The following is a 6,065-nucleotide window of genomic DNA, read 5'->3' on the forward strand; positions in this document are numbered from 1 at the left end:
TAAATAATTCAAGGTAACAAACATACCTAATAATTCTCCTTCCTATTTTCTCCATAACAACAAAGAGTTGAATTATGAGAAAGTGATTGACTGAAAATCACTCAACTGGCTTTCATGCCTAATGCAGGACTAGAACTCATAGTCTCATGGTGTCTAGGCTGGGGCCTTAATAACCAAAATTGGCTCTCATAATACTTGTATCAATGTTAGAAATTAGTGCTATTTCCTGCCTCACAATAATGTGCGTGGGACTTTCCCCCCCCCTAAAAATTGAGCCTACTGAGATGAGCACTGAATACAGATAAGTTCATCTTTAAAAAAAAATGAACAGTACCCCTGAACAGAAGTATTTTGGCATTTATGAAACTGCTTCCCATTTTCCTCTAAAATGTATCTCTGCCATTGCTTGAAAGATGCTAAATCTTTTTAAGTGGGATATAAGAATTGCAGTCTCTCTTAACTATGCTTATCAATAAGCTAAGCGTCTGCTATTGGACACGGACCTGCTTCATTAGCTATTGATAGTGGGATAAATTAATTTTGAGCAATGTTGAACTGCTTAGTGTAGTAGATTTAGAATCTTTCTATTTCTTGCACTAATTCTGCATATGAAGTATAAATTACAAGTTGTGTAGTGAAAAACTATTCCACACCGTATACATCTAAGCGCTAACTACAGATGCAAAACTCTAGTCATAAACCAGATTATAAACAAGATTATTTTTGAAATAGATTTCAGCATTTTGCTTCATTGCTATTTCATATTTGTTCTTTAAAAGGCAATTACTTAAAGACACTATTACTTAAAGACAGATGCACTGTCCAGGGAGGAGCAAGGTTTTTCTATATAGGCACATAGGAACAGCTGCTTCCCAATACAGAAACTTGGTTGAGAAAGCTGGATTTTTAAATATTTATCTAACTCATAGACACTTTGCGTTCTGAACCAGACTAAAAATGTAGCTGTTATCCGTCTGTAGTTTCCAATAAAACTTGGCTTTTTTTGCACAGTAAAAAAAAGGCTACTCACCTAAACAAACTAAATACAATGCTGTAGTCATTTGCTTAGAGGAACATAGGACATGAAGACAGGGCAGCTGAATGGATTCTACTTGTACTGTTAACTTTTCCAGCTTCTTTGCAAATTTGTAGTCTGGAAACTATATTGCCAGTACAAGCTCATTCATTTTTGGTTTTATGCCACTTGCACACTGATGAGACTCAGGCCAGTCCAAAATGAGATTAGTAGCAATACAGGGAACTCTCTTCCTGTCATAGCTTTTCTTGCTTAAAGTCCAAGACTAAAAAGCCAGCACATTGGTACCTCATCTGTTAGTCCCCTTAGAGTGTGTCATAATTGCTTTAGATACTTGCTACTGTGAAGAAATGGCTGTTTACTTTCATACTGCTTGCTTCTATATCTCTTCCCTCAAGAAATGTTTTTGTTTTCTTAAGAACAAAACAAAATGCATATGCTGTGATGTCAGAAAAGAATTACTATCACTGTCTCTCTTGAATCAACAAAAGAAATCTGATTTTTATATGATTTTTACACGGACGACATTAAGTTGTATGCTACATGTGAACATTGACTAGCTGGTCCACTTGACATGGATCCATAGTGAAGACACTGGGATGTTAATTGGACTAGAGAAGTGTGTCCAGATGGTACTCAAGAGAGGGAAGGTAGTTAAGATTGATGGGCTGGAACTACCAGCAGTACTGCTACCAATTCCCAATTCCCAATACCAGCCAGAAAGAGGGCAGGCAGAGTCTGGTGAGTGTCAAAGTCACTGGCCTGGACAAACCCAGAGTATCCAGGAATACATAAGTAAGATGAGCTGTTGAGAGAATGAGGCAGCAATAGACCTGGGAGGAAGATAAAGCAGACGAAGCACCATGGTGAGACAAGACCCTCTATAGCAGGGGTCCCCAATCCCTGGGCTGCAGTCTGCTACCTGGCCACCGCCTGTTGAACACCAGGCCACACATAGCCATAGGCAGGCGAGCACATGAAGCTTCATTTGCACATGCACAGGATTAGGTTGAGCACATGAACCCATCCTCTCCCCCTGCCACCACTACACACTGCTGCTGGTCCGTGCAGCCAAAAAGGTTGGGGATCAGTGCTGTGTGCGATGTACCATTCATAAGCTAAGATAGCAGACTGGGAAATTCTATGAGCAGCTGGAAAGAGCTTGACTAAGAGACAGCACTGAGGCGCTGATCATAGCAGCATAAGAACAGGCCCTAAAGACTAGATCCACAGAAGCAGGGTTCTACCACACTAGACAAGACCCAAGATGCAGATTATGCAGAGAGGCCCGAGAGGGAGTCTAATACATAACAGGGAATAAGATTCAGGCAAGAACAGCATACACTGAACAGCCAAGTAGCTGGCAATGTGTACAGGAACATCTGCACAGTGTATGGACTAGATTTTCCCAAGTCAAGATGGGAGATTCCATAAAAGGTTGTGGAGATCCACACAAACAGGCAAGTACTGGACAACCAGACATCATGATAGTGGAGAATAGACAGTGGGGGTGATCGACATAACGATGCCAGATAATAGCAACATCAGGAAGAAAGAGTATGAGAAGCTGTAGAATACCAGGGTCTTGACACAGGGCCTGAAGGAGGAACTAGAGAGGACATGGAAAATAAAATTCAAAGTAGTCCCAGTGGAGGTAGGAGCACTATAACTTTAGTCTGTGACTCTTAAACTGGGAAAGTGGCTCCAAGAGATCCCAGGAATAATATTAGCTCTCTATCCAGAAGTGAACAATGATAGTAACAGCTAAGATACTGTTCAGAATCCTCAAACTCCCAGGCCTCTAGTAGGGAACCCAAGTTTAATGAAGACATATACCCAGTGGTAGGATTCAGCCGGTTCGCATCACTTCGGCAGAACCAGTAGCTAATTTTGTGTTGCCCAGGCCAGAATGGACTTCCGGAAGCAGCATCTACACAGAGAACCAGTTGTTCACATATCTGAACCCCACCACTGCATATACCATTCACATAGGGGTGATAATGGATATATAGAGATATAGATAATCAGTGCCATGCTAACTCTATCTCTATATTTTTATGTCATCAGATTTGCACAGATAAAATCCAATTCAAGAATGTCTTCACACTTTCATTCCATGTAAGGCCTCAGTTAAACCGCACACCAGTCTCAGGAACAATCCAAGCTCTCTTTGAAATCCAACAGAGCCCATCAAACTGCCTTGAATGGACTAAAATAATGAGATGGGGGACAGTTGTGAAGACCTCCAAACAGTCTAAGAATGGTCTGACTATGGCAAGGGATTGTTAACATATTTCCCTGCCCCCATCCAGATCATATTGCCACTGCTCTGAAACAAAAAAGATAAGTAGAGTGTGATTTCTGCTCTGGTTCAGGCTCTAAGTGACCAGGATCAGGCCCATGATTGATGCTTCATCAGCTGCTGAGTCATCTCCAAGGAAGGCAGGTTGAAATCTCACACCATTATAAGTCTGGGAAACCCCATTGTCAACTTGATCAGAGTTAAGCAGCTGAGGGGGAGAAAGTCCTATGCAGCACAGAGATAATACCAATAACAGCCTTTGATCCCATCTTCACCAGCAGAGTCTCCATCCAGGTAACTAGAAAGTTGTGCCTGTGAAAACCACAAGAGTCTCCCTTAAAGCCAATCGATAGTGTCTACTGGTTTGGGGCTCATGCATACATTTATGAGAGCAACTCTCTATCCTGTTCTCAATTACCACATGATGAAAACATGCATATTTACCCAAATATAACTCTTTTACATCAGTTTTACCTCATTTAAATCTGGTTTTTTATACTTTATACTTTTTGTTTTTCTAGTGTTTTTAATATAGCTTTATATTTATCTTATATGCTTTCATTATTTTCACTATTACCCAATTTAGGAACCCTTTAGGAGTAGAATAAGTAACAAGCAACATGATAAATGTTTTTAAAATTATTTTGTACCATTTCCCTCCCCTGCTTTTTAAATTACAATGCTTATCAAAGCTGAGATTGTCTGGGTATTTAAATGCTGTGGCACATATTTGTATTTTTCTTTTGTTGGTTATTCTAGTAAAAAAACCCAAAATGGAGTAAAAATTGTCTAAACAATAAAGCAAATTAGAAATTTGCTGCGTTTTCTAGTAATAACACCATCATTAGATGAGATTTAACATGCACCCAGGATAAAAAGATGTTTTTGATTATAATACATAGATTTCTATGAGCATTCATATGTATTTGTTTATGCAATACTTAAAGAACTATTTTGAACAAAAAATACTTCCTTTAGTGGAAGATATTTATATTCAGGTCTCAGATACAATCTGTTGTGAATGGAAGCATCTTGGCACATGGAATAGTCTTCTTTTGTGTATGCAGAACCCAGCAATCTTCTCTAGCTGAAGCCATGGAAAGAAATGTTAATAACAGATGTGAAAAAAACACTGATCTGTACAAGCAATTGTCTAGATACGCTGAAACCTAGGAGATCATTTTGTTCTTCTAAGATAATAGAGAACTGACCCCACATGGAATTTTAAAGTTCTAGTCTAGATGAACCAAAAGAGTTTCCCACAGTTCTTTCCCCCATTATCTGTAGAGGGCATAACAAACACATGCTTTGCATGCAGAAAAAGCTAACTTTGCTACTACCAGTATTTCCACTTAGGACAGGTGGAGAACCTGCAACCCTTGGGCTACATGTAATTTTGTATCCATTTGTTGTTCCCAGATCACTCAGGTTTACAGAGTTGAATTTTGATGGCAAAAGCAATGGTTTATAACCTTTTCTTACTTTGGGGGTAAGTCTCTGTGTCTGATACTATAAAAATGCAAAACATTGTAGGTCCACTAAGCTTTTGCAAGGTTTAATCACAAACTTATCTCTACGTTAACTGCTGCTGCTAGAAGCCTGTAAAAAGGAAAAAAATAGTAAAAGTTTGGTATCACCCCTTGCAAAGGTCATTACCTCATCAGACTTGCCTCACCAGGCCCCATCCCCCCAAAAAGATAAGGTAGTAAAAGAGAATTGTCCTATTACCTTGGTAGTTATTGCCAAGGTAGCCAGATTCCTTTAAATCTGGTACTCTACAACAGTATCATCCAGCTAGCATAGCCAGAGGGATGATGCTAATTAGCATCCCAACAAACCTGGAGTGTGCGGTAAGAGGTCAGTTTGGAGAAGATTGCAGAAAATCATACTGGATTAGATAGGCAAATGCACATGAAGTCCTAATTTTAGAAAGGCCTCATCCTCAATAAGTGAAAATAGACTTCATTTTTGTAGCAGGTACTTGTTAACCAGTTTTTTTTAGTATGTTGGGCAAACAGAGCCACATGGTAGCTTTGTGAACATTATTTTGTTTAGTGCACACTGAACATGCATAATTGCTGGGAAGAAATCAGACATGACTGGAATTGGGCCTATTGACCAGCCACAAAAAGCACAGGATCTATGTGCATTTTTAAGTTGTGTAGGAAAGGCAATGTCAGCACCTGGGTGGTTCTTACCTTTATATAGTATGAACTTCTTAATAAAGCCATCTTCTCTTCTATAGAACTATTAGCGAATGTGTGAGATGAATCTCCACTTTCCTACCCAGTAAGAAATATTCCTGAGGCATGGGTTGTTGGTACCGTATATACTGGATGTATTCACTGTCCCTGACTTGCCTGGAACTCCAATATACTTTGGTGCCTTAAGGCAAAGGTGATTTCCCTCCTCCCCCCTAGCCAGGATACTCATTTAACCAGACTGGTGGATGAATCTCATTGCAGAAGAAAGGGTGGGAGAATAGTATCTTCCACTACACTAAGGTAGCAGGCCAAAGCTTCGAGGCCCAGGGAAAGCTGCACACCAGGCTCCTTTTTACAACATTTGCTTCCATTCCGAGCCAGGTTTTCTTTCTACAGACCCTTCTAGAGATTGATCATTTGCATTTGGTAAGTTCTCGCAAAAAAGGCTTTGTTTCTTTACGCGAATTAAAGCAACTCGTAGGACGCAGCATTTCTTTTCCCTTTCCCCCCACCCGGCCAAGCC

Source organism: Crotalus tigris, unplaced genomic scaffold, assembly GCF_016545835.1.
Source record: "Crotalus tigris isolate CLP2741 ecotype Arizona unplaced genomic scaffold, ASM1654583v1 scf7180000017644.4837335, whole genome shotgun sequence".
Taxonomy (NCBI): Eukaryota; Metazoa; Chordata; class Lepidosauria; order Squamata; family Viperidae; genus Crotalus; species Crotalus tigris.